This window comes from Sturnira hondurensis, unplaced genomic scaffold (assembly GCF_014824575.4).
Source record: "Sturnira hondurensis isolate 20B ecotype Veracruz unplaced genomic scaffold, ASM1482457v3 Scaffold0000880, whole genome shotgun sequence".
Taxonomy (NCBI): Eukaryota; Metazoa; Chordata; class Mammalia; order Chiroptera; family Phyllostomidae; genus Sturnira; species Sturnira hondurensis.
Window position 1 is genome coordinate 9,965,051 of NW_028073511.1, and position 27,543 is coordinate 9,992,593.

The window sequence follows — 27,543 nt, forward strand, 5'->3', positions numbered from 1 at the left end:
ATGGCGGCCCTCAGCAGTGAGAAGGAGAAGTTCACATTCAAAGGTTCTGGAACAGCTGCACTGAGCCTGGTACAAAATGAAATCATTAATTTCAATGATCATTTGTTAGGGTGCCCTGGTATTGAGTGTTAGGTAAAGACAATCTGAAGTATTGGTCAGAAGTCTGCCTCCTTAAAAATACAGTCATTGATTTCATATTTTCAGTAATCTGATTGAATAAAGTAAATAATACTAACTGAATATATACTTACAGGGATAAAAAGAGATCTAATATTTGTATCCAGCATTATGATTGATGTTTTTCAAGCATTATTAAATTACATAATCTATTAATTCTTTGAGCTAGTTTTCCTTCTTAAGGTATGAAAACCTTCATATGTATAAGGAACACATGAGATATTGGCTAAAAAATACATATTCCAGGGTTCTTTTCTAAAATAGTTAACTGATAATTTCTAAGACTACAGCCCTAGATCTGTAACTAACAGGTTTCTTCCAGTAGTCTTATGCACACTAAATTTAGAGTCCCCCACTTAAGTACATTTGGAAAAAAATTAGAAAAATAAAAGTCTGTGAATAAGCACTGTTGCAAATTAAAAAAGTATATATTTGTCATCTGCATATGGGAATTCAGATGGGATACTTTTGACCTCCTGTAAGGCTAGATCCAGGTACTCAAATGCTCTTTCTCCAGTTCTTGGGTCTGCTTGTCTCTGCTGGACTTCTCTCTACAGACTATTCAGGTTTACTTGCCGAACAACTTCTTTACTTATCCCTGAAAATGATCTGTTCTTAATTGGGTTACATTCCCACCCTGGAAAATCCTAACACTAAGATATAAATATAATGACTAGGGAGATAAGTAAATATGGGTCACACAGGAAATTTAATATATCTTGATTTAACTCTAACTAGAATAAGATGGGGAGTGGGCCTGAAAAATCAACAGAATTGTCACTAGGACCCTAATTTTTTTTTCAGTCTCTTAGCCTGCACACACTGGCCCAAAGAAATGCATGAGCAAGAGTTTGCAGTATAGAAAGAAAAACAGTTTAATATCGAATTGGCCAATATGGAGGCCAATACCGATGCTAATACTCTACAACCCTGACTTCCCAATGGAGTGTAGGTTATGGGTTATATTGAGTAAATTATAAGACACAGGCAGTTCAAGTGTTCAGACTCATGTTTGGAGCTGATTGGTTCAATGTGATGTAAGGGTAGTAAATCATTTTTCAGGTCTTGAACACAGTTCTGAAGTTTGCTCCCACATCCTTCTGTTTGGTCTCATAAGAAACTATCTGGGAGTTTGTTCTACCTTAGGGCTCAGGAGCTAAAACATAACTTAAGTCAAGATGGTATCTGCCGTGGCCTGGTGGTTCAGTCGGTTGGAATGGCATCCTATACACTAGAAGGTTGTGGTTTCGATTCTCACTCAAGGCACATACCTGGGTTATAAGTTTGATCCCTGATTGCGGTGCTTACTGGAGGCCTCCCAATCCACATTTCCCTCACATGGATGAAGATTTTATCTTTAGCCGGCCGAGGTTCAGACATTATGACCATTAGTCAAGTCTGGGCTACTGTTTTCTGCTTCCTCGGGGGTTGCTGATTACCTGGGGTGGGGGTAAAGCTAGTTCTCTGAGGGGTAGATAGAAGATAGATAGATAGATAGATAGATGATAAATATATAATTTCTAGAGCTGTGATTTAAAATCAAATTTAATCAGACATAGGAGATTTTAATTTCAAGAACAATTCAAAGATACTCATTGCTAAAAAAAATTTGAACTTTTCTTGGGAAAATTGAAAGATATACTTAGGCAATTGGCAGTGTTAGTCATTTTAGAAGATCACCTTTATCGTACGTCTTCTTCTTAGGTACAAATATTATTCAAGTACTCCCTGACATCTTAACAAAGGAATCTTAATAATGGAACTCCTATCACATCTCTAGCTTATTTCCTTAAAATGTGCTCTTTTAACATTGATAAAGGGATAAAAACAAATATTTTCTAAAAAATTTACTATGGGATCCATAATCTATAATTCTGCAACGTTTTATTTTTAGACAGGAACGTGTATTTAGACAAGAAGTATATTGTTCACATTAAAAAAGAAGAAGAAGAAAACTGAGAAAAGAACCAAGGAAAGAATGCTATTCATGTGATTCATGTAAGGATTTATATCTTTGTGCCATGCTGGAAAACCTAATTATACTTGATTTTCTGAAATAAGAAAATTTCTCATCTTAAAACTGATTTTTTCTTGTGTCCTAACCCAATTGTAAAAGATGAAAAGATGTCAAACAGGAAGTGAAAGATGAAAAAATGTCAAACAGCCTGTGGGCTTTTAACAATATAAGGAAAACAGCACTCTATTATTGAGTGTTTATAACACATTAAGGGCTTAGCATGCAGTACATCACTTAATCCATGACGGTCCTATAGGGAGGTGCTATAATAATACTCAGTTTCCAGCTGAAGGTATCTGACATTATATGATATTAACTAGCTTGGCCAAGATCACTTAAGAACTAAGTGGCAAAGATACACCTTGAATGTTTTTCTGTTTGATCACAAGACAAAGATTTTCAATCACAATGTCCATCATATGAATGACAACACATTATTTTGACACATTCTATTCTCAATTTCCCAATTTATAAGATGCGTGTAACACTATTCCATAGGATGGAATAGGAATACTGCTTACTGGCTTATATTCTTAGGCCAAGAAATAACTCAGACCATGCTGACTGTTTGCGGATGTCTGTGTGCCCACTAACTTGAGCGGGCAGAGAAGTATGAGGAAGCAGTATTTGGTGAGCACTGTTGTTACTCAATAATACACAATAAACATAATCAGACTTTGATTTCAAGAAAGGATTATCATGGTATATATCCTAACTTTGTCTCAAATATAAATATAATATCAATTATTTAAGTTGAGGGGGGAAATTCAACTTAATTTTCAGAAATTTTAAGCTATGTACAATCTTATTTTAGTTTTTATGCAATTCTCACTTTCTAAATGGTTCTCAAATAACAGATTTTTTTTAAAGTAATTCTGACATTTATATGTCTTTATTTTTACAGCTAGTTGTAAATTACTCTGCTTTCCACATAACATAGTGAGACTTTATATTCCTGGTTTTAAGACATGAATAACTGAACTGACAAAATTAGAGGGAAAAGTTTTCTGACTTCTTGAATCTTTAAAAACCATCTTTTGATCATATTATGACTCATAATTAGTGAAATACCACCAAAATATCCCCTTTAAAAATATTATAGGGTCTAAGTGAAGATTAGCAAAGCAGTCACTTTTTATCTATAATGTTAACTATAAACTTTCTATATAACACACTCATTCCTGAGAAAATTTCCCTCTTGGCTCTCATTAGTGTTGTAATTGTGATCTTTTCTTTTCTTTAGATTTTTAAGAGCACAGTATAAAATTAGGGTTACTATTTTACATGTGATCAATACAGTGAAATTATTTGGCCCACAAATTTTCCTGCTTGGTTTCTTTAGATCAGTATGTAATAACCGTAACTAGGGAAATCATTTTAATTCTAAAAATTCCTATTAGAATAACTGATTTGGGGGCAGTGTTCATAAATACTTGCAGATAGGTCAAACATAAGTCACAAGAGAGTTCTGTTTTTCAGGATATTAGCCCCAAAGTGGGTTGTTGTCAGGATCTGGCAGATGTGAGGTGGTGACACAGTGTCAGGTGACATTCCCAAGTAGACCTGGCTATCCTTTGAGTCATAGAGGTCAAGGTATGTTAACCTTAACTCAGGCTAAAATATCCCTCTAAAATTTCTTTACCTCACTAACACACTAACCGTCAAGGCTTCTGCTGTCCTCTTAAACCAAAGACTATATATAATTCTGAAGGTAAATAACCAGAATAGTAGGTTATATTTGACACCTGTGTTGTTGGTAGACTGCCTCTTCAGAGAATGTACAGACAGAGAGCTGACATGTGACTTGGTAAAGGTGTTTATGCTAGACAGAATGACATTAAACTCAATTGTGTGCAGTCCTGTTGTGCCCAGATGATCTGTGTTACTGTCACGACCAGTTAACCTCGAGCTGTTTCCACTTATTTTCTGTTTGCAGATGTATAAGTATGGTTATAATAAGCCCACTTACTTAGGAGAACTAATTCTAAAATACCTTTTCCAAAATAAGAGACTTTTCTATGTATGAAAAATAAATTCAATTCATCACTTTAACAAATCCATTAATTTGTTCTTAATCTACTCATATCTATTGAGTTGACAGTCCAAAAATGACATTGTAGATTTATTTTGAGGAAAGCTTCAAATAACACTTAAGGGGCTTCTTTTGTTTTTGTGGTAATCAACCAAGCTTTCTGTGTTCAGAGGGATTTTCTTAGTTACAAACTTTTTTAACATGCTTTTTATTCTTCATTATAAGTAACTCAAATAATATGTTTACCATGTCTGAATTTAGCTCATAAGGTGAAGAAATGCATTATTTTATATTTAGTGTGAAAAATAAAGACTTTATTCTGCAGTCTTGAATATATAACAGTTTGCAAGATGTTTTGTGAACAAAGTGTAGCTTCAGAATATCTCAGTGTCTGAATTTTGACTGAAGGGATAGAAAAATGACATATGTCCCTAGCATCATTTCTGTAATGATGAATATGGTATAATTTATCATTTTGTATCTTGAGTGCCCAACATTCACCTAGCTACTTTATCTCAAACTCTTAGAACAACCCTGCAGTGAACCTGCTTGAAAAAAAGAAAGAGAGTAAGTAGTTGCGAAAGAGACCCCACAGCTATGAAATTTCTGAGCTAGGATTGTAATCTGGTGTTTCATACTCTCTGCTCATGATCTTGTAGCACATGATATTGATTTTACCTTATGGATAGTTTTTTCTCAATATTGCACTTTTCAGTCTAAAGATCATTTTGATGGATGTCAAAGAGCCATGCTTTCAGTGAATGAATTAGGGTTTGACATGAAACCCAAAAAGATGACATTGGAGATACATAGTTAATTTTGTTCACTGCAAGCACGTTAAAATTCTCCCACCTGATAAGATTGTTTTCTTTAAAAGTAAGTTTATAAAATGCCTTAACATTTAAAATATTTCATTGCTAAGTATGGACACTGGTGATTAAGAATGCCCAGATGGATGATGTGAGCACCAACTTTTGACATCATTTTTGTGAATCTAATTTTACAGAAAACTCTTACTATTCTTTGATTTATGTTTTTACTATCAGTGTATTCACCAAGTTACATTATTTCCCAACAGAGTATTCTAAATTTGGTTACTGTAATAGTACATTTCATGTAATTTTAAATAATTTCTTTCAGCATGGCAACTAAAAGGAAAGAAATAGGACAACAAATTAGTAAGAGTTTGGGGATAGAGAAAGGACTTATTATGAGTGCTGTTTGAATAAGATGAGTAATTATAGAGTATGTAATTTTATAATGAAATGAATTCAACCAGACCATTGAGTCCTCCACTGTCTCCTTTGAAACACCTCCTTAAAACAGTGAACCTTCAGTAGCCAACAAAAGGCTACTGCCACCTCAAAGGTCTTTTTTACTTCTTGCCATCCCAACTTCACCCTTCAAGTTAAATGGGAATTAGCCTTGCTGATATATAAATCTTTGGGACAATGAAAGTAATAAAGTAAAACTGAATGTGGATATTGTTAACCGAACTCCCAAGCCCCAGTGGCATCTCTTATGCTAGAAGCCTGCCCTACAAAACCTACATTTAATACCTAACATAACTGCGGTTTCAACTTCTCCAGAAATGTAATCTTCAACAACCAGTCTGGAATATTCTGGTCAACACCAACGAGGTAATCTGTCATATGGGGCCTATCTATTCCCCATAAGAAGAAGAAGCAGTCTGCATGATAAAAACTTTGCTGGTCCCTTAACCCCAGAAAGATTTGCTGGCTTGAAAGGATCTCTTTCTTTGCCTTTGCTAATTGCTCTCTTGCCCCACACTTCCTCCTATAAAAGTGGTCCATTTTGTACAAACCCTCAAGTGCCCTTCCCATCGCTGCTGGATGAACCACTGTACTATTCATGAGTCTTTTAATAAGGCCAATTAGATTTTTAAGTTTACTTGGCTGAATGTTGTTTTTAGCAATATGTAAATCTTGGTATTTAGAAGAGAAGAGCAGACGTCTAAGAAAGATAGAGCTTGAAATTTCAACACAATCCTTTTATGAAAATGTGTTTTATTTTTGAATAAATAGATAAGGGAAAGGATAAAACTGGGAGCAACTAGGAGAAATATTGACATATACAATCTCTGTGACATTTTCTGTCACAGGCAATCTGGGAAGGACATGTGGAGTGATGGCAGATGCTATGTGATCAAAACAAAAAAAAAGAAAGTCCATGTCTTTATCTACATATTCCAAAGGCATTATTAAGGGTAGAACACATGCTTTGAAGGAGAGGCGGAAGAGGGAAGACGTGAGGACCTGATGGCTGAGAATCTCCCAAATGGAATATCTCAGAATGCTAGTCACTTAAATTCACCAAGTATTTATTGAATGCTGGACACATTCTCTTTACTAGCTTATATGTGGAAAACAACTTCTTGTGTTCTCTATGAGACAAAAAATTATTGTTACAGATCCAATATAATGTCATCATTTTATGGCACTCTCATTTGCTTAAAGTTATAGTCTCTTTCTTACACTCAAATTATTTATTATGTGTGTTATCTATTTTAAATTATAGAAATTAATTTTACTGATTTAATTTATTAACTATCAATAGAGCCCTTACACATTGAAAGTTGATTCACCAAGGGTGGGTGTTCCATGAGACAGAAAATTCCTCAGAGAAAAGTTTGTGGAATAGAGAAAAATAGCAGGTTTTGGTATAGAATAAAGAGTGGCTTAGTTTGTGTTTCACTTAAAACTTACCTATGCTCTATGCAAAGTAGATGCTTAGAAATACTTGTTGACTAAGTCAAGGAATGGTTCAAATTAATTTTTACACATATTCACATTCTCATTAAAAAACTGGCACACGAAACTTTGAGTTTGGCCACAGTGAAATTTGGACTCCTGTTAGGTTTGTTAACATTAATAAGATCAATACATAAATTCTTGAAAGAAATGGATTCTTTCCAATGGAAAAAAATATTATTCCTGTTTTGGTTCTTGCAATTTTAAATTGAATAAATCAACAAATCATTTGATTTTTACTGTTGGCAGCAACAACAGTGTCGGAGTGTTATCAGCAATTGGACCTTGGTTCAGCAACCTCAGTACTTGAGTTCTGGCAAGGAAGATTCAAATATAAGCAAAATTTTATTTAGAAAGTCACAGAAGTAGAAGAAGTGAGCCGTGGAAAAAGTCAGCCAGTTGAGCTGTTTGGGCTCAGGGAACAAGTTATGGAGATGAAAGAGAGGCCCTTAAAACAGGAAAAAGAGAGGCAAGGAAAATGTGGGGGGATGGCGGGGGAAGAAGGCCCAGGAATGTTCCAGAGAGAGAGCTGCACTGGGTCCTCCATCTCGAGGGTATTTATCTGAAGGTCTTAGGGGAGGCTTCCAATAAAATATTCATCAGCTTTTCAGCTGTGTCCTTTCAGGGTTATGGTCTTTACTGATTGGTTGGCATCAGGGCAGGGGGTCATCAGTCAGTGCAGCTGGTCCTGATGTCAGCCATGGGCTTGCTTGTCTGCTTTTGCTGCTTTTCTGGGCCTGGGGCTGAAACACAATTAAGCCTCTATGTATTTGATTCAGGTTAGAACTTCACTGTCCTGCGGGCTTAATGCTTTACCCAGGCCCCTTGTTTTTTTTCTTTTCTAAGGCAGTCTAACCTGTATGACTAGCAACATGCCAGGGGAGGGTTCAAACTGCATGACCAGAGATATGAAACATCAGAGGGTCCAAACCTCTTAACTTGTGATATGCTAGGGGAGTAAAGGTTGCCCTGGGGGTGAGGTCCTTTGTGTCTCACTTTTGCCCATTGCTAGGCACTCAGGGCTTTCTGTCCTGGTGACCTTCTGTACCTGTCCCATTATCCTTGTTCCGCTCATGTCTGTCTATTGCCAACCATGATATTATGGCTTATTGTGAAGATTCATGCTACTAATTTAAGCTTTTGTTTGCACAAAAGCAATATGGTGATTTAATGTGATACTAGATTTTTAAAATCAACAATTTTATCAAAAACTAATTCATGATGCTTTACAATATTCTAGAGTAAGATAAGTTATTTTTTAAATATTTTGCAAGATAAAGCAATTGTACTTTATTAATTACATTTTTGAGCATGTCATTTTTGTTGAAGAGTTATACACCCAAGAATCAGGAAATCAAGTCTCAGAATTCCTTAAACCATGCTCATTATATTTATCTATTTATTGATTGATTAATCAACAGATAAATTGACCCCAATACGTATGTTTCAATATTTGAAATTTTCGGTCTGTGTTAAATATCTTGAAACTGTAAAATATCTCGTTTGTTTGTTTGTTTGTTTGTTCGTTCAATTTATGTATTATCTTTACCTTAGGACATTTTTTCATTTCTTTTATAGAGGAAGGGAGAGAGGGAAAAGCATTGATGTGAGAGAGAGATATCAATCAGTTGCCTCCTGTGTGCACCTGAACTTGGGATCCTAAGTGCCAGGACAGGGGATCAAACCTACAACCCAGATATGTGTCCCACCTAGAATCAAACCCACGTCCTTTCTGTTGTAGACAATGCTCCAATCAACTGAACCTCCTTGGCCAGGGCTCTGTCTACCAATCTTAACAATTATTTTTCATGTTTTTCCATGCTTATATCTAGAAGCCTCATGCTCAGATACATATTTCTTTACTGTATTCCCTCTGATCTTTGGATTTTGTAGTAGACATAAATTATTGTAACATTGTCCAAAGTTAAGTAAAAATGTATTTTAAGAAATGCTTTTCTTCTGATAAATAGGTTAGCCTACACCAAATCCCCATACTCAGAACACAAAACATGACAGTGAAATATTATTATTATTTCACTGTACAATACATACTTAAAAATCATACTCTTATCTAATATAGAATATCTTTATCTTGGGAACAGAAATTAATACATAGAATAGCAACACAAAAAGGCAAGCCTGTAGGGAGGTACTATTGGAAATAATTCATAGCATCTTTGTATTTAATTTCTATGAGAAACAGCTCTAACAATATTCCACCCCCTGTAAGGGAACAGTGCACTGGGTCTGCACATGGAAGCTGGGAATGGCTTTGGCCCTGGACAGAATCTGTGGCCTGTAGTGAATAGCATCTCTGGAGGGTCAAGAAAGGGCCATGAAAATCCCACCACTGAGCAAAATGCCACACTGACTCTGGTAATGGATTGGTTGTATTTTCTTAAGAAAACAACGGAAACAGAAATATAAGAGCTGGTTCTCACTTGAGAACCCTGGGGTGCAAAGCAAACAAAAGAGGAGCATCCATGGGCAGAAAACAATCAATTAGCCAAGGAATTCCTTCTCGAGATAAGGCTGCCATAAGAAAAAAATAATTTAATGGATGGGTCCCGATAAGAGATCACAACCGAGGTAACATAAATAAAAGTGTAATCTAAGAGGAAATTAAAATAAAACTGAATATGCTTCTCAAAAATATGACTAACATTCTAGAAATAAACAGAAGGCTATGAAACAAAAACAGTTGGAGTTGTATCAAGAACTGTTGGATATATAAAAAGAACACATTAGTAATCCCAGAAATAAGAAAATACAGTCATTCAAATACAGATTCCTCACTTGCAGAAGTCTTCAGCAACTTGCAGAGGTGGAGGTGATTTTTCTACAAATATAGCCTGGGATTTCACAGGGTTATTACCCACTAATTGATCTCTGATTGGGATCACCCTCAACAGAGCCTTGAATTTGCCTGGTAGCAAGAATTAAAGCATTAAAATTAGATGTCAAAGTTTCATGAGTCAACAATGGATCTTCCCCCTAATCCAAACTAACAACCCCGAACCTAGCCTAAATTGGTACAAGTTGCCTTGTAAAGAAACTAAGCTGGAAGGGAAAAAAGAGCAGCATATATCTCCAGCATTTTAGTCACAGTCTAGTATAATGCCCACACATTTAGAATCTTTAATACCTAAGAATCCAACCTGTCATCTACTTGAAATATCCATAAGTTTTAGCCTTCTACCCAACTCTGAACTTCCATTGTTATTACCTCACTGGGCCACTACTACTCCATTTAAAGAACATTGCTGGGAAAAAAGTCATCTCTCGGATGCCCATTTTTTCCATTAAAGAATGTATTACAACAGCTTAAATGGTTGCAGAACATTTGTTAAATTCTTTTATGCATACATGACTCTACTTAATGCTAAGTAACAAGACAAACGTAGGTGCAGCCCATTCAGGCCCTCAGGGTATGGCTTGTGCGGTATGTTGGAAATGTTCAGTGAGCCAAGAAGCTGTCAGCACCACGCTTGCTGGTGCCAAGAGAGGCCTGAGCAGACTGCTCGGCGCTGGCACTCTTCCTTCCCTGACAGTGATATTGATGATGAGGTGGACACCACTTCTGTTGTTCTGGTCCTTGTCAGAACAAGAAATCACGAGTAGGTTTGTTTGAAGTAGCCTTTTAGTATCTACTAGGAACCAAATGCAAAACATTCTTACTCTGTGAGAGATAGATGGGCGATCAGAGGCCAGCTGTAGGCTACAGTTAAAAATAGTGAATACACTGCTTTATCTTCCTCTTATAGCTGATATTCTTTCTAATAGCAAATGAAGTTAATGGGGATTTAAGAAGAGATTCAACCTTTTACCTAATTCCCAAAATTCAATTTCCGGTTCTATCACTAAGTTATTTCCTTAGCTACCCAGAATAAATGTAAGGTCAGTTAACTTTGGGATTTATGCAGGTAGCCAATGAAGAAAAAATAAATATCCCAAACGTGTAAGTGAAGAATAATTAAGGCACCAATCAAATCTGACCCAATCTATTATATTAGAATTGACAACATTCTCTCAAGAGAGGAATTCAACAACAAGAACATCATAAATAATTATTTAGAAATCCATCAATTATAAAATTATTACTGAATGTAATTGATATTATTAATTTTCACATGATTTAATTTGTATCTATTGTGAGGATATGTTTTGCAATTTGTTTTCCTTATTAAGATTGTGAATTAGATAATATTATTTGTTTGCTTGCATATTTTTTTTCTCATTCCTAAACAGGTCTTTTTTTAAAATTTTATTTTATTTAATTCTTATTTGAGTACAGTTTTCTGTCTTATATTCCCTGCCCTGCCCCTCCCCCAGTGCTCCCCACCTCCCTCCCATTTCCACCCCCCACCTTAATGATTGTCCATGTGTCCTTTATACTTATTCATGTGAGTCCCTCCCCTTTTCCCCTATGATTCTCTCCCCTCTCCTCTCTGGACCCTGTCAGCCTGTTCTGTATTTGAGTGTCATTGGTCATATTTTGCTTGCTTGTTTGTTTTGTTGTTTAGATTCCTGTTAAAGGTGAGATCATATGGTATTTGTCTTTCACCGCCTGGCTTATTTCACTCAACATAATGTTCTCCAGTTCCATCCATGATATTGCAAAAGGTAGGAGCTCCTTCTTCCTTTCTGCAGCATAGAATTCCACTGTGTAAATGTACCATAGCTTTTTGATCCAGTCATTTACTGATGGGCATCTAGGTTGCCTCCAACTCTTGGCTATTGTGAATTGTGCTGCTATGAACATCGGGGTGCACAGGTTCTTTTGGGTTGGTGTTTCAGGGTTCTTAGGATATACTCCTAATAGTGGAATTGCTGGGTCAAAAGGCACGTTCATTTTTAGTTTTCTTAGAAAATTCCATACTGTTTTCCATAGTGGTTGTACCAGTCTGCAATGTTTGCTTGCATATTAACAACAAAAGAAAACTCTTTTACAGGGAACACAAATCATGGTATTAATAAGTTTCTGGCCCTGACTAGTGTGGCTCAATGGGTTGGACATTGTCCTGTGAATCCAATGGTTGCTGGTTCGATTCCCCAACAGAGCATATGCCAGGGTTATGGGCCGGCCAAGTCAGCAGTTGGAGATGTGAGAGAGGCAACCAATCAGTGTATCTTGTGTACATTGCTGTTTCTCTCCTCTCTTTCCCTCCCTTCCTCTCTATCTAAAAGTAAAGAAATAAAATCTTTTTAAAAATCAGTTGCTGAAAATTATTTTTCTTACAACAAAGTAATTTCTGTGTTACCGCAATATCACAGACCTTCTAATATGTCTCAAGCAGAGTAAAAACTCTATGTCTGTATTTCTACCTAATAGCAGCTCTACTTTCTGTACAAGTATAAAGTAAGGCATGAATCAGCCCTTTGGGTTTCTGAGGAGAGTGTCGGCATAGTAAAAGGAAGGACTGGCAAAAAGGTGTGCCCACAGTGCAGTTTTGTAAAATTAATTTTAAGGAGTATTTAAAGCATTGAATTCAAAAATAAAAGCATTTCTAGATGAAATATTTTAAGTGTTCTGCTAGTCTAATGAGCTTAATCACATATTAACAAAGATTGAAGACTTCCTGTGTTCTGGAGATACTTTGAAGAACACAAAGTAGGTATGTTCATTGCTAAGGATTTTACAATTCAGCTTGATCAATAGATTTTTCATGAAAACACACTATAAGTGCTCATTATTTATTACTTAACTCTTGGGACTCATGATTCATGACACCCTCGCCCTGCTCCCTGCCAACCTTATCATTTTTCGGTTACTACCTGTCCAAAATTCAACTTAATGACCTCTGATATAAAGAGTTTAAGTAAAATGGTTGATGACATTTTCAGAGAACTCTTTTAGCATTTTTTAAATATGTGTCACATAGACTATTCAGTCTTGTATTATTTATGCATATCCTTATGTCTTATCTCTGTGCCCCACTGAGCTTTAAAAGCCCTTGCATTTGTTCAGTCAGTAATTGACTTCCAGTAGAGCAAGCTTGCACTTATTTTGGAAACCTTAGCATCTGTATCTGTTGGCAGAACCCATCCAGGAGCTGTGGAGGTCACCTCAGCTTGTCAAGTAATAAACTGAGGATCAGAAACATGTGCATTATAGCACATGGGACATGGGGTTTGGAATCAGGCCATCTTGCCTCTACTTGTAACACAACCTGGTTGACCACTGGCAAGATCTTTAGCTTCCCTCCAGTTCCTTCATCTGTGAACAGGGACAGTATTGCCTAACTCATGAATTGCTGTGATGCTTGATAAGAAAATACATATAAAATCTTTAAGACGGCTATGATGTGTAAATATTTCTTATGTACCTTTGCATGTATCTTCACTTCCTATATACTATAGGATATAAATGCAGTTCTCTATTAATAAGTTACCAGTAGAAATTGATTTATTTAAAAATATATTTTACTATTAAGTGATGTTGTTGCCTCATATGTTTACTTTCTACAAGGTATTAATTCATTCAAATGTAGCTGGACACTGAAGATGACTTTTTAAATAGATGTGAGATGTAAATACCAACATTAAGACCCTAAAGGCCGAATTTCACTGTACAACTAGCAATTGCGTTATCAACCCAAATATATATATGTATATACACACACACATATACACACACTTTAAAGAATAAAGAAAAATAAACTTAGATATGAAACCTGTTAGATAGTGAAGCCTGATATCAAGAAACTTGACTACTCACAATGATAAATAATTTAGAAAAAGAATGGCTGACTTCTGCCCTGGCTGGTGTAGCTCAGTGGATTGAGCACAGGCCTGCGAACCACAGTATCACGGTTTGATTCCCAGTCAGGGCACATGCCTGGGTTGTAGGCCAGTTCCCAGCAGGAGACACACGAGAGGCAACCATACGTTGATATTTCTTTCCCTATCTCCTTCCTTTCCCCTCTAAAGATAAATAAATAAAAATTAAAAAAAAATTAAAAAAGAATGGCTGACTTCTAACTATGCAAGAGATTTTATAAAGAGAAGATTTATATATTTTTTTCAATTTGAAAACATTTGGCTTTAGCTTTAGATGCCTTTTGAATAGATGACTAAAGACTATAAAAATATAAAAAACCATCATGTTCATCTTTATAGGGCTAAATTAATTACTTCCCTATAATATCTAATTACCTATAAAAGAATAGAAGAAACATTCAAAATGAAGGAAGAAAGAGGTGTAATGTGCTGACATGGGCTTAGGAGAGTAGGCCAAATGTACTTCCTCTTAGGAGGAAGTATAAGGAAGATGTGCTGATTCTGAAGGAAGTTTCACATACAGAGTTGTCATACGTAATTGCTGATCTTAAGTTCAAGAACGTTGAAGATCAAAAGTAGTCAATGGACTAGCATCATTAGCATTGCCTGCTGCAGAATCTCAGCTCACTTAGATCCTTAATACTTAAATTGTTAAGAAAAATTTTTTCTTCTAGGGAAAAGTAGGCTTATAAAAGGTGTTTCTTGTATTTCTGGGCATATTCAGGGTGGAAAGATATATGAGGTCTGTCCAGTAGTAGTCCAACCATTGTTAATACAATGAGAATGGTTTGTATGGCACTGATGTAACCGGCAGCCAGGGAGAGTGAACGGGAATGTTCATGCTCAAACAGTGACATCAGTGAGGGCAGTAGATGCTATCGAGTAAGCTGTGTGGTCATCACTTTCTAAATGACTGAACTAGTAGAGCAAAAAATGTGCATCAAATTTGCATTAAGCTCGTACATTGTGGAAACTATTCAGATGGTTCAGGAACTACGGGCAACTGGCGATTGGCAGTTTCATCACATCTGAATAGTGCTGATGGTTTTGGTGAAATATTATATCACCCAGGTGACTCAGCCTCCCTACAGCCTAGAACAATGCATTGTGACTTCTGGCTTTTCCCAAAGCTAAAATCACCTTTGAAAGGAAAGAGGTTTCGGACCATTGATGAGATTCAAGAAAATATGACAGAGCAGCTGATGGTGACTAGGAGAACTTTGTAAGTTCCAAGGTCCCTACTTTGAAGGGGACAGAAGCATCATTGTCCTATGTACAATATTTCTTGTATCTTGCATCTTCTTCAATAAATATCTTTATTTTTTATATCACATGGCTACCTACCTTCTGGACAGACCTCATATATACAGAAGAAATGAATTGGTTTTTCCTCCTACATCTTTAGGTGACTGAGGTTTTGTGTGATGTTCTGGGAATCCAAATGTTATTATTTTTTATCATGTACTGTAAGGATAAGTTTCCAAAATCATTATTTTTTAGAGCGCATCAATGAATTTAGTACATAGGTGACTGAAAACTCATAAAGCATAGCGGGAAGTATAAAAGAGGAAGAAATAGTTCGTTAACATGGTTGAATACCTGTATTTATTTACATTTACTTACCTTTAGCCAAATTTGGCTGAAGAATTGACCGGTCGACACCTCTGTCTCCTGTAGATGAAACTTCCCCTGGAGAAAAGGGAGCTTCGTTCCAGGTGGACCTTGTATGATGAATGATAAATGACAAATGATAGATCAAGCTTTGCCCTGCCCCTGCCAGACAGGCATTGAGAACAAAATGTGGTTAGTACGTTCCCTGGAGTTTGTATTAAAAAACAAACAAAGGAATAAAAAGACATCTCAGAATGAAAATTCCCATTTAAACAGGACACAGAAACTGACAGTATCTCTGGGTTCATTAAGAAAGAACCTGTCACTTACACTGAATTCCCATGGTCTTGATGTATCTCTGCAGGGGGGCGGGAGTTGTCTTCTTGGTCCATGCATGTGTGGTGGGTGCACAACACAGCAACAAATGCTCCCACTGAAAATCAGAGTTCCATGACCACTGACTTTTATCTCGTGCCTTTTTCTCCATCGTTTCCCATATTTGGAAATAATATACAAATTTTAATTGGAAAGTAATTCAATCAATTCTGAATTAAATGTAAAGACTTAAGTTCAAGCCCCGGAAATGCTACTTATCATCTGTGTAATCGTTCACCTTTCTTTAAACTTTGTTTTCCCACTTACAAAATGATGTCACTCACAGATGATCGAACTATATTCTCAAACTGAAATCCATGGCTTTGTGATCCTTATTCTCTAAGTTCTGTCATTATGACCTGGTTTCTTTCTATAATCAATAGGTACATTATATTCTGTAAGGCTATCTGAATGATTCTTTGGGATAAGATTAATCTCACTGATTCACAGGGCACAGAGATGTGTTTATCCTACAGGTTTTGAGTACCCAATATTTGTGAGCCATTATGGTGAATCTTGATAGAGTGTAAGGTTCCAGCTTGAGAATCCTTAAAAGGAGGTGGTGACACATAAAAACAACTAAAATGTGATTTAAAATGTGAACATAAGAAATTCTCTTGGAGTTCAGAATAAATTAAAATTGCCTTAATAAACAATGGTTGGTGCCGAAGGAGAATCAGAATCTGCTTCCTGATGCAGGTGTAATGGAGTAAGAGGATTTCAACAAGTGGGATATTTGGAAAGAGGATGCTCTCATAGCACAGTGAAAACACTGATAGTAAAACATAGTTTGTAAAACACAGAACATTTTTGACAGGAAGTTCAATTTTCCTGGAATGGAGAGTTTGTATGGCATGTGTTTTAAATGTTGAGGTATGTACAGAAAGCCTTTTCTTTATTTGAAAAGAATTATAATTTTTTATTTTTATTTTTAGGGGAACAGGTCATTGACAGAGAAAAAACAGGTGAAAGAGAATGCTGAAATTTTTATTTCTGTCTTCTTAAGTGGCCTAAATCATTATCTTACACAAAATGCTAGATAAGGTTATCTCCTGTGTGCAATTTTTTTTTATGTAGAATGTATGTTCTTTTATGTTCTTTCTCTGCTGAGGAGAAATTCAAGCCTGAAATTTGCAATCAAGCAATTGATCTTAATATATAATATATCAGGACATGTAAACCATTCTGGGAGCAACAGGCATGGGATGAAGTGAGTGACCATCACTACTTATGAATTTGTTATTTATAATAAGTAAAAAGAAAAATCTAAAACCAGAAGAATTTTGTTTTATGGCAATGTTATGAACATATGAACATTTTTCTTATTAATTCATTCTTTTTATTTTTTGAAAGATAATTTAGAAGTTGGGGATTTGATTTGTCCTTCTTTTCTCCTTTTATTTGCTTTTCTCCTTTTTCTTTCTCTTTTCCTTTTTGTTATGTTGATAGTTTAAATTGTGTCACAAATCTATCTTCTGAAAAATTTCCATATTCCTCTTTGGGGATTTAATATTTTATCACCTTTGCATCATTACACAAATTAACCACAAAAGAATCTCTTTCTCTGGGTTACCTTTGCAATTATAAATTGTATAATTGCTTTAGTAGGTTGAACAAGTCATTCGTCAGGAACATTTTAATTAAATGTAATGTGATAATTGCCTTTCATAACAAATTTAGTGTGTGGGACCTAACACACAAATTAAAAAATTGGACTGTTGGGTTTTTAAATTTGGGCTTTGTAGTATAGAAGTCACATGACTGCTCAGAACTTTCGAGGAGCTAGAAAGAGTAGGAAAAAGTAATACAGGTTGCACATTAAACATACACACACACTCCTAAACAGCATTATTAGGAAAGAACATGCTTCTCTTCTTCATATAAGCCTCACCCTGGTGAAAGGTGACAAACTGACACCTCTAGGGAAAAGATCGAGTCTCCCATCCAGAGAGGGGGACCAGATTGACATAGGCAGGGATAAATCCTTCCATAGCACCCCCACCTGGGGGTCTGGCCTGAGCAGCAAGGAGATGGTGGCAGCTTCTGAAAGGCCTGCTCAGGATTCACATCCTGTGACCTGCAGGGCTCCCAGCCCCTCTGTAGAGACCAGCACCTGCAGGGAGCTGACTGCTGCCAGTCAGTAATGGGGATGTCCCTACCCCGGAGTAGCTGAACTGGGGTCACTTCTTCCACAGCTCCCTCCTGTCCCAGCTCTGACCAGCTACTAACAAGAGAAGACTTGTCCCCACAGTGACATAAGGTGGGTATCTGCGCTGGAGACCTAGAAGTAAAGGTGTTACAATGAATTCCTGGAGTCACCCAAGTCCCTACTGGTCTTGCTATAGTTCTAAAGCAAAATTTTAAAAATCCCTGCAGATTCTTAATTCTTTTACCAGCTGTATACTTTTACTCTCTGTCTGATCTCCATTTTTCTCTGCATAAGCAGTTTTCGGCTTTATTTAAGTGTTGCATTTCCAAGTGTTTGTAAGTTTGTGCAGCCCTCGCCACACATCACTCATGCCTGATTTTACAGGGTGAGCGGGTAATTAGCATTTTTCATGATTAGCCAGGATTTGCTCTGCTAATTTCATTCCCTGATGAAGGTGCTAAGTTGGTGTGAAACTGTAATATGTTGGGTGATTTATTAAGTCTCCAGTGATGGGTGGAAATCACATGTCATGCCTTTACTGTTGAGAAAGTGAACAGCATCCATTTGTAAGAGATGGTATTTGAAAAGTGATGTTGGTGTGATTGAATGTGTGAATGCATAATGAAGTCAACCCAGATAACCTTGTTCTGATTAAATTGTATTAAAATGATGTGGCAGTTCCTTAAAAAGAGGTTCTTAAGGAAGAAATATGTACTTATCTTTTAGGAGTAGCTGTCAGTCACAGTGTCAGTGGGGACTGTAGAGGAAAAAATCATACCTGTGTTTTAAGCAACAAATAGACGGAAACTCCAAACTAATATATGAAGGCCCTTTGCCTAAACAAGCTGTACATATAACTTTTAACAAGACAGGGAGCCAACTTCTTTAGGAAATTTTCAAATTGAGCGATTGGGCACATACATCATTAGATTTATTATGATACATTTTCCTTAACTTATTTCCACTCTAAGCATAAGTATTTAATACTTAGTATCAGAATTCATAATCAAGAAATACTGCTTCCACTAAAAGTTGTTTCTGAAAACCCTGAGTTGTATTTTCCTTACTTATCCTGAGTTTCCAAAAGAGATTTATTTTTTTAAAGTTATTTTATCTAGGAGAAATCTGAAGGACATCTCGTTAGCCAAGTGATTAATGATAACATCCTTGATGATGGAGAAAACTAACATTATGCGCTTCTCGATAAGATGCTTTAGAAAAAAGCACTGTAGGTTGTATTCTTGGCTAAAATTTAAAAATCAAATATCAGATACTCATCAGGAAGAATCAATAGAAATCAATGAATAAACTATAAAATAACTTCTTAAATAATTTGGGGGTATTCTTTAGAAATATTAGTGTCAAGAAAAACAAAGAATGGCTTAGAAATTGTATCAGATTAAAGGAGACCAAAGAGATATGAAAACTAACACAATGTATAATAATAACACTGTCTTGGTTCTGCCCTGGCTGGTGTAGCTCAGTGGATTGAGTATGGGCCTGTGAAGCAAAGGGTCGCTGGTTCGATTCCCAGTCAGGGCACATGCCTAAGTTGTGGGCCAGGTCCCCGGTAGGGGACACATGAGAGGCAACCACACATTGATATTTCTCTCCCACTCTTTCTCCTTCCCCTCCCCTCTCTCTAAAAATAAATAAATAAAATATTTTAAAAATAATGTATTGGTTCTGTGAGATTAGATCTGCAACTCATCCTCAAATGACTCAGTCGACAACTAAACAAGCTCTGTGTGACTGTACACAGTGGCATCTGGCTCTGAAACGCAGTGAGATTTAGTGAGTTTCCCTGTCCCCAGTGGATCAGGTGAAGGCTGGTGTCTCCAGGTTTCCAGCCCTCTCAAGAACTCCTAGAGGTGAAACTCTCTGAGCTAAGCAAAGAGGTTGGGATGTCTACAGAGGGGGTCTTAGAAACTGTAAATTAAAAGAAGAGAGTGTATTACAAATAAACTGAGATATGCTGATGCAGCTGAATCAGTATGCAATCGGCAGCAGATGTGCCGAGAGCAGAATGTTTGGGAGGAGTGGAAGGCTAAGCAGTGTTTGTTAGTACAGAGGGAAATTTTATGGTTGATAGAATGGTACACCTCGCTGCTGCCTGCCTTCAGCACCTTCACTTCATGGCAGGAACACATATGGGAGAGGCACACCCAAAGGCTTTGAAGAATTCTACCCTTGAAAATATTCTTTGTCAAATGTCTTTTTCACCGTTGTGACTACAAAGAGATACTGGCACAAGTTAATCTCTTTCTATACTTCCTTTTAGAACACTCAAAGTTTTGATTAGTGATAGTGGATGGTATTGCTTTTCCTTTTTGTCATGACTGTGATGACCTACTCCTTCTTTCTCCATTACTAAATTACCTGCCCCAGCAAATGATCAGCCTTGTAAATAATCACAGAATAGCTATAATTTTAACCAATCAGATGGCAGTGGACATAGACGCCAGGCCTTGCTAATACCAGCATTGTGGGAGGTTGGGGACGTGCTGGTACAATATGGCTGGGATGAAAAGCAAGGGTTGGCAACACTGTACAAATCACCATGCCAGAAGGAATCTGCAGTACTGTTTTAAGTCACACCTCGGGGATTTAGAGATGCTGTTGTTGCTACTGCGTGTTCATTACAAACAGAGGGCTCCTTGAAATTCTGGAAACTGTCATGAGAGTGAGAGGAACAGGAATCCCAAGACCAGGCTCGAAGTACATATATGTGTATTGATTCTGTGAGATGTAATATACATGAACAGTATATTCATCACTTTAAAAGATAAACACACACAATGGCATACATGAATGAGGAATGTATTAAGTAAAACAAATATATTTTTAATGATTCTCTGAAAGAGTTTTTCTAAGGCAGTGTTCTGCAATTATTTGTTCCTTGTTTTCGCTTTAGGTAACATTCAGTAGGGATGAGACAGGTATTGTATTTTGCAAATGTGGACAGCTGATCTCATGTGACCAATCTGAACTTAGCATTCAGGCTTTTTTTCCCCCTCCTTTCTTTGCCAATATCCAGAAAATCCTAGGGAGAAAAGATGTTTTTTACACTCCTTTTGTGTTTTCCTCCTTAAATGTAGCTTTGATAATTCTTAAAATGACTCACTCTACTATCGGGAAGGGAGCCTGGTAGACTCAGTCAGCATGTCATTCTACTCAGTTTTATGGGGAGAGCACCCACTTTATACGGCCAATCTGATTTTAGTGACCTCGGTCCTAAAATATATGCTTTTGTTTATTTTTTACATTTTATAATGTTAAAAGAAGAACCTTGGAACTGATATTCCATTTAGAAAATGATCTGGAACATATATCTTCTATATGAAGATATAGAAGAATAGTTAAGTCAATAAGCTCACAGTTATCTGTATCCACATTTTTAAAACATGGTGTGATTCAGTGTAGAACTCTAGGTAAGTAAAAAAATTGGATAGATGGTTCCAAAATAAAAAATAACTAAATAAATAAGCTATATATATATATATTGTACACCTGGAAAGTGAAAGAGGGGGAAGTGTTTATAACAAAGAGTTTACAATTTGTGCATATGGGCAGAGCACCCGGAAATCTGTTGAACTCTGTAATGTTATGTGGGGTTAATTTTTTTAAATAAAAAGTAAAAAAAAAAAGGGAAGTCACATCAAACAACATAATAAATGGTATTCATCCTAAATATTTTTTCATTGGTTTAAAGTTTTAAATATCCTCAAACTCAATTAGTTTTAACTTTTGAGAATAGAATGATATCTTCCATAACTATGCTATTTAGTATTCTCACATACTGAAAAGCTTATCCCTTTTCACTTACATAAATCACATGGGGCTAAACTATGTAGAACTTGAGAAACTATTGGAAAAGATTGAGAATAATTTCCTAGTAAGAATTCTATACACATCCATGCTATAAATTAAGGATGATGTTAAAATAAAAGATATTTGCCAGCATGGACGTTTTCAAAAAATCCATTTGCTACTTACTCTTTTGAGGCTATAGAAGGGCATACATAATCCACCATTAAAAAATAATGACACACAAACACGGAAGAGAAGGAAATGAGACCAAAAATCAAGAAATGCAAAAGAGAGGAGAGATAAACAAAAATTCCCAATATGGTATCAAAAAGAAATCCTAGCATTCCTAGGATTATTGGTGTGTAGTTATTTAGAAAAGGAGTATTAGAATAAGGCCATCTAAGGGAGATGTCTCAAAAATTAAATTGGACTGATAGATTATTTCATATGTTTGAAGACACTGAAGGAGTTTTCACGGTTCTCTCTGAGAGTTTGTAATAGGTAAATAAGAAATTCCTAAACAAATATCAATGGTTGTTATTCCAAACTAAACCCAAAGAATTTATTTGTATATAATCATAGTTTTTCTCAGTATGTTATTAATCACAGTATGCTATTAATATCTGAGAGAATTATTTAATTATAATAATGTATTAAGTGGAGAGTGGTATTTTTTAAACGTGATATAACTCTTGAGAGAATAAGAAAAAGTAAAATTTAGAAATGGTTGAATAAATTTTTTTGAGTTTTAAGTTGTTATCTATTATGTAAAATTAAAAATAACAATCAACAGTGGCAGTGTGAATGTATTATAAAGAAATATAGGGTAATTATGGATTAAATAGTGAAAAGTCACTAAGGGATGAAATTTACAGGTGGGGAATAGTAAGCAGGGGTAAGTATTTGTCGTTAATAATCAGAAGTGTGCCCTACCTGATGTGGCTCAGTGGATTAAGGGCTGTCCTGCAAACCAAAGGGTTGCCAGTTTGATTCCCAGTCAGGGCACATGCCTGGGTTGTGGGCCAGGTCCCCACTGGGAAGTGCGTGAGAGGCAACCACATATTGGTGTTTCTCTCCCTCTCTTTCTCCTCCTCTTCACCTCTCTCTAAAAATAAATAAATAAAATCTTTTAAAAAATCAGAAGTACTATTTAACCTTTTAGAAACATGTACATCTATCACATGGAAAAATAATTAAAATTAAAATTAAGTCTGATAATCACAAAAGTTAACACAAAAATAAATATTAAAGACAGTGGACTTATGATATACAAACCCCAGCACAAGATTTGCATGCATTATCTCATCTGATACTCTAAACAATCATATTACCTTCATTTTATTTGTGAGAAAAGAGAAACTTGAGAGTTTGACTAAACTAATATGACTAAAAAGTCTGTCTGTCAGATTTCTAAGCCGATTCTAAAGAAATACAAATGCTACTTGATCCATCTAATTAACTCGCTCAATAAATATATACTTGAAATATCAGTAGAAACACTTTGTAAAGTATATAATTGTCTAACCACCATGTCGTATACTGGAAACTAAAACAGAGTAACATGGACTATGAACTGGAATTAAAATAAATAAATAAATATGTACTTGGACACTTATTATGTTCTAGACACTGAATTAAGCACAATCTATATTTAAGTGCTTAGCTAAGAGGGGGGTTGAAAGAACTTTACAACATTATCTAACCATGACTGTGATAATGCACTGAGAAGAAAGTACCACATCCCCGCATCCAGATGCTTTGTTGCTGTTGAACCCTTTGCCTCCTGTTCCAGAGAATCCTCTGACAAGAAACGGAGGATGCCACAGGACTCCTCTAAATTGTCATGAAGGCGTTACCTAGAAATGTGGGAGAGTGAATATATCATAGGCAAACACTTTGACCAATAGATGGACATTGATGAATAAATTCGTTCCTGTTTCTCTTCTGTGAAGCGCAGTCTGGAGGCACAGTTAGCACATCTGCTCAAAGGCTGTTCTCGTGAGATAGAGAAGTAAGTCTACCTAGCAATCTTCTGCCCAATAATAAACCCTTATATTGGCTCTTAAGGATCTAAAACCAAGGGTTTACAAATAGTCAGTTTTTTTGATATATGGAGGAAGATAATTCAGCAAAGGAATCAACAAAGTCTGTCAGGTAGAGAACCAGGTGACAATAATCCCTAGAAAGGAATGTAAATGAAAGTTAAGGTAATGAGCTTCTCATCTCGACAGAATACAAATTTACTCTATCATGATGAGAAGAGTTGGATGAAAACAGGATTAAGGGAGAGTTTCTAGAAAACAAAAGTATTTTAAATGACTTCATTTGATTAATGGAAGATATCAAAATGAGAGAAAGGGAAATGACTGCTGAAGTGTCCGAGGAAGATGGACCTTTCTTAGAGGTAGTAGATTGGCTTTGGAAAGGAGGAAGCTGTTCACTGCCTGAGACAGAGAGAAAAGGTGGTAGGTGGACGTGAAGCAGTACATGTGGAATTGCTCATGCTTGGCAGAATTTTTATACCTTCTTGCCAAGTAGTGGATGAGTAGTGGTAGTGGTGGTGAGAGGGAGTGTGGTGGAGGTACCAGGTCCCATTTTCCATAGTGAGGAAAGGAGCTAAACATAGATTTGAATGATGCTTAGAGGTTCAGCAGGGACCATACATTTTCACCAGCAGCATACAGCTAAAGGGATTATCTAGAAGATGGGGTTGAATCAATCCAAGGTTAGTTTTTCAATGTTGATTGGGCAAAGGAGTTAAAAATGCTGGTTAAAAAAAGTGGTTAAAATTTATCATCAGAGGTAGTAGGGTTGCACTGAAAATGAATTGGGATAGAATATTTATGGTATAACTTTCATTTGTTAAAAGAGGCAATTGAGGTCTATTATAAATGCAGATATAATCAACATTGTTTGATGTGATGCCCAAAAGTTATATGTAATCATAGAATATAGACAATATGGTAAAAGTCAAAATTATTAAGCCAAGCCATTCTCTTTGTCTATAAAATATGTCCTTTTCTATAAAGTTATTTGGAACAAGATGTAGTAAGAATCATCTAGGACATTTTCTACTTAAATACATTCTCACATAACTTTATATATGTAAATCAATATTTTTTCCGTGCAGTCTTTTTGACTATGGTGAGGGTGTGTGTATTTGTGTGTGTTTGTATATACACACCCATGTACAGATACCAAAATTATAATGTGAAGACCAGTTATGACTTATGTGAGTCACATGTCCTTAGCCTGCTGGATTGAGGAAAGGCCAGTTGTGGCTGCGAGCTCTCCCTGTGACCCAAGAGGAGGATCTGGACACATCTCACTTACATCTCTGTACCTGAGAAGGAAGAGGAGATGCCCATTCCAAGTGGGTCACAGCTGGAAACTTGTTTGGAGTATCCGCCTATGCCTCTGGACAGTAGTCTTTGAGATTGGACTCTGGAAAGTTGCTTATTCAGGTCTGTAGGCCATTTAATCATTGCTGTTTTGTACATACAAGACAATCTTCTATCATTGGAAATAATAGAGAATTATTTCTTCTCTGGTAGTTTGTTTTGAATTCAATTTTCTTTACTATTAAAATATATAATAAAAAGAGCCCTCATAAATGACTTTTATTATATCTATCATAGAGAAATACACTTGTTTTAATTTTTGGAAGTAATGTAAATAGTTTCAGTAAAATACATCTAAAACAAACTTAAGTGACTAAAAAGCAGGAGAAAATTATAATATAGAAATGTGTCAGTTTTTTTAAATATAAAGAATCATAAAGACTCATTGTTGTTTTTCTAACCTACAGATTCTTTGTAGTAAAACAACTTAGGTTATATGAGATTTAATTTTAAGAGTAGTAGTAAAAATAATATACAAATTTTACAGTAAAAAAAACCAAAGTGTTTTTTTCTTAATTTATTTCTACAATTTCTTCTTCAAAATAATATCTGCATTACATTTGAGATACCAAAGAAATTATAAAAAGTGATTTGATTTCCATCTATACAAAGTTTCTATCTATAAATTACAAGTTAGAAAATATTTTAATGATGTTTTTGTTTAGAAAAACAAAATCAAAACAGGGTAAGAAGAACCCTTGCCTTAGTTTCAGCTCTGGTTTCTAGTCTCAGTTGTCCCATTAACTGACTGAATAAATCGTTTAATATGTTCAGACCTCAGTAAATTCATCTGGAAAATTAACATGTCACTTTATCCTGAAATACAGTGGTTTAATTATTTGTCGTAAAAGATGAATTACTGCTTTTGTATAAATTCAGTGTTCTTAGTTATCATCTTATTGACATAATTTACCATGTGATGCCATCAATCCTTCTTGAAAAGCCCTTCCAGGACTGTGGCTCATATACATGGTGCTTCTCAAAGCTAACTGCTTTGATATCAAAGCTAACTGCTTTGATATTCATTACTATACTCTTCTGGTCCTCTTTCCCTTCTCCTGACTCTTCTCTCCTCTGGCCTGCTTCTGCGTGTCCTCATGACACTGCCCTTGGCACAGACAATGAGTTCACCATGTCATTCTCTCCCCCCACCTCTTTTAACGTTGTGTTTATTTTCCTTATTTTTTGCTTTATAAATAATGCTATTTCATGGGATGAATCATTACCCAACAGAATACAACAGAATACAATAAATTATTTTACCTTTCAAGGTAAAAGGAATCTAGGTAATTTAGATTTTTAAGGAGATGTGTATAACTTTCTAAGTATTCTAGACAGACCCAGAAAAACAACTGAGCTATTTATTCTTATATCTTTTTATTCTGTGTGAATAAGAGTGAATATTAGAAAGAAAATATTAGGGGTATTTTTGTAGAATTATTAGGCAGAAGACAGAAAGCAAGATTTGATTGAGAGAAATAGAATTAATACCAATTTTGTTGTCAGCATTCCATTCTCCAACCACAAAGACTGTAGTGAAGTCACCAGTTTTCTAACAGGTATTACTCTTACCTGTTAAGAGTATTATACTTCAAAAAAATAAGTGAAATCAACAACATACTATTAATTGTACTCAAAATTTTTAAAGTACATAATTTTTATTATCAACTACCAATTATGTCACTCTCTGACTAAAGCAGTTATATTTCCTAACTCTTGAATAAGACACACATATCTGGAAAAATCTGGCTTCAAAGAAAATTATGTCTTCTTATCACTAAATATCTATATTTTTTATTTCTAATACTTTTTTCATATATTTATTACCTGCTTATAGATGACTTCCAAATTTTATTCTCATTTGTAACTTCTTCCCTGACATGAATTTGAATAATTTATCTGAAGATAATATCATGACATTCCCTTCCTTCACAAGAATGTCATGAAATCATCTTCAGATCTTCTGCAGGGCTGTAGCCTCAATGCTTGTGCAGCCTCTCATGTTGGAAAACATGAAGCTAATTTTGATCATTCCCTTTTTTTCTACTCTTTTATCTAGTCTGATCCCAAGTCATCATACATTTTTCCTCACAATAGCCTAAGAATAATAGATCTGGAACTCAAAAATGGTTACAAATCCATAAAGAAGAGAACAAAAGTAAATGACTAGGTATGAAATACATGACATTCTAAAGATCACAAATGTCCTCGAAAGAGGTCAAGGGACCATTGCACATAATCGGTGAAGAAGAATTTAAAAAAAAAAAAAAGAATTGAGACCATGCAATATTGAACTAGTTCAGAGAGAGGAAACAAAACAATATTTGGAATTTGCAGATCAAGCTATTAAGGCTACAAGGAAAAGATTTTTAGGGAGTGGATGCAGTGATAAGATATGCATTTAGGAAGACAATGAATAA

The 27,543-nt window shown here is 35.7% G+C and overlaps 1 pseudogene; it reads left to right on the forward strand.

Moving 5' to 3' along the window:
• On the forward strand, nucleotides 1–20,701 carry LOC118994007 (DNA repair protein RAD51 homolog 3-like; annotated as a pseudogene).
• The last annotated feature ends 6,842 nt before the right edge of the window (nucleotides 20,702–27,543 follow it).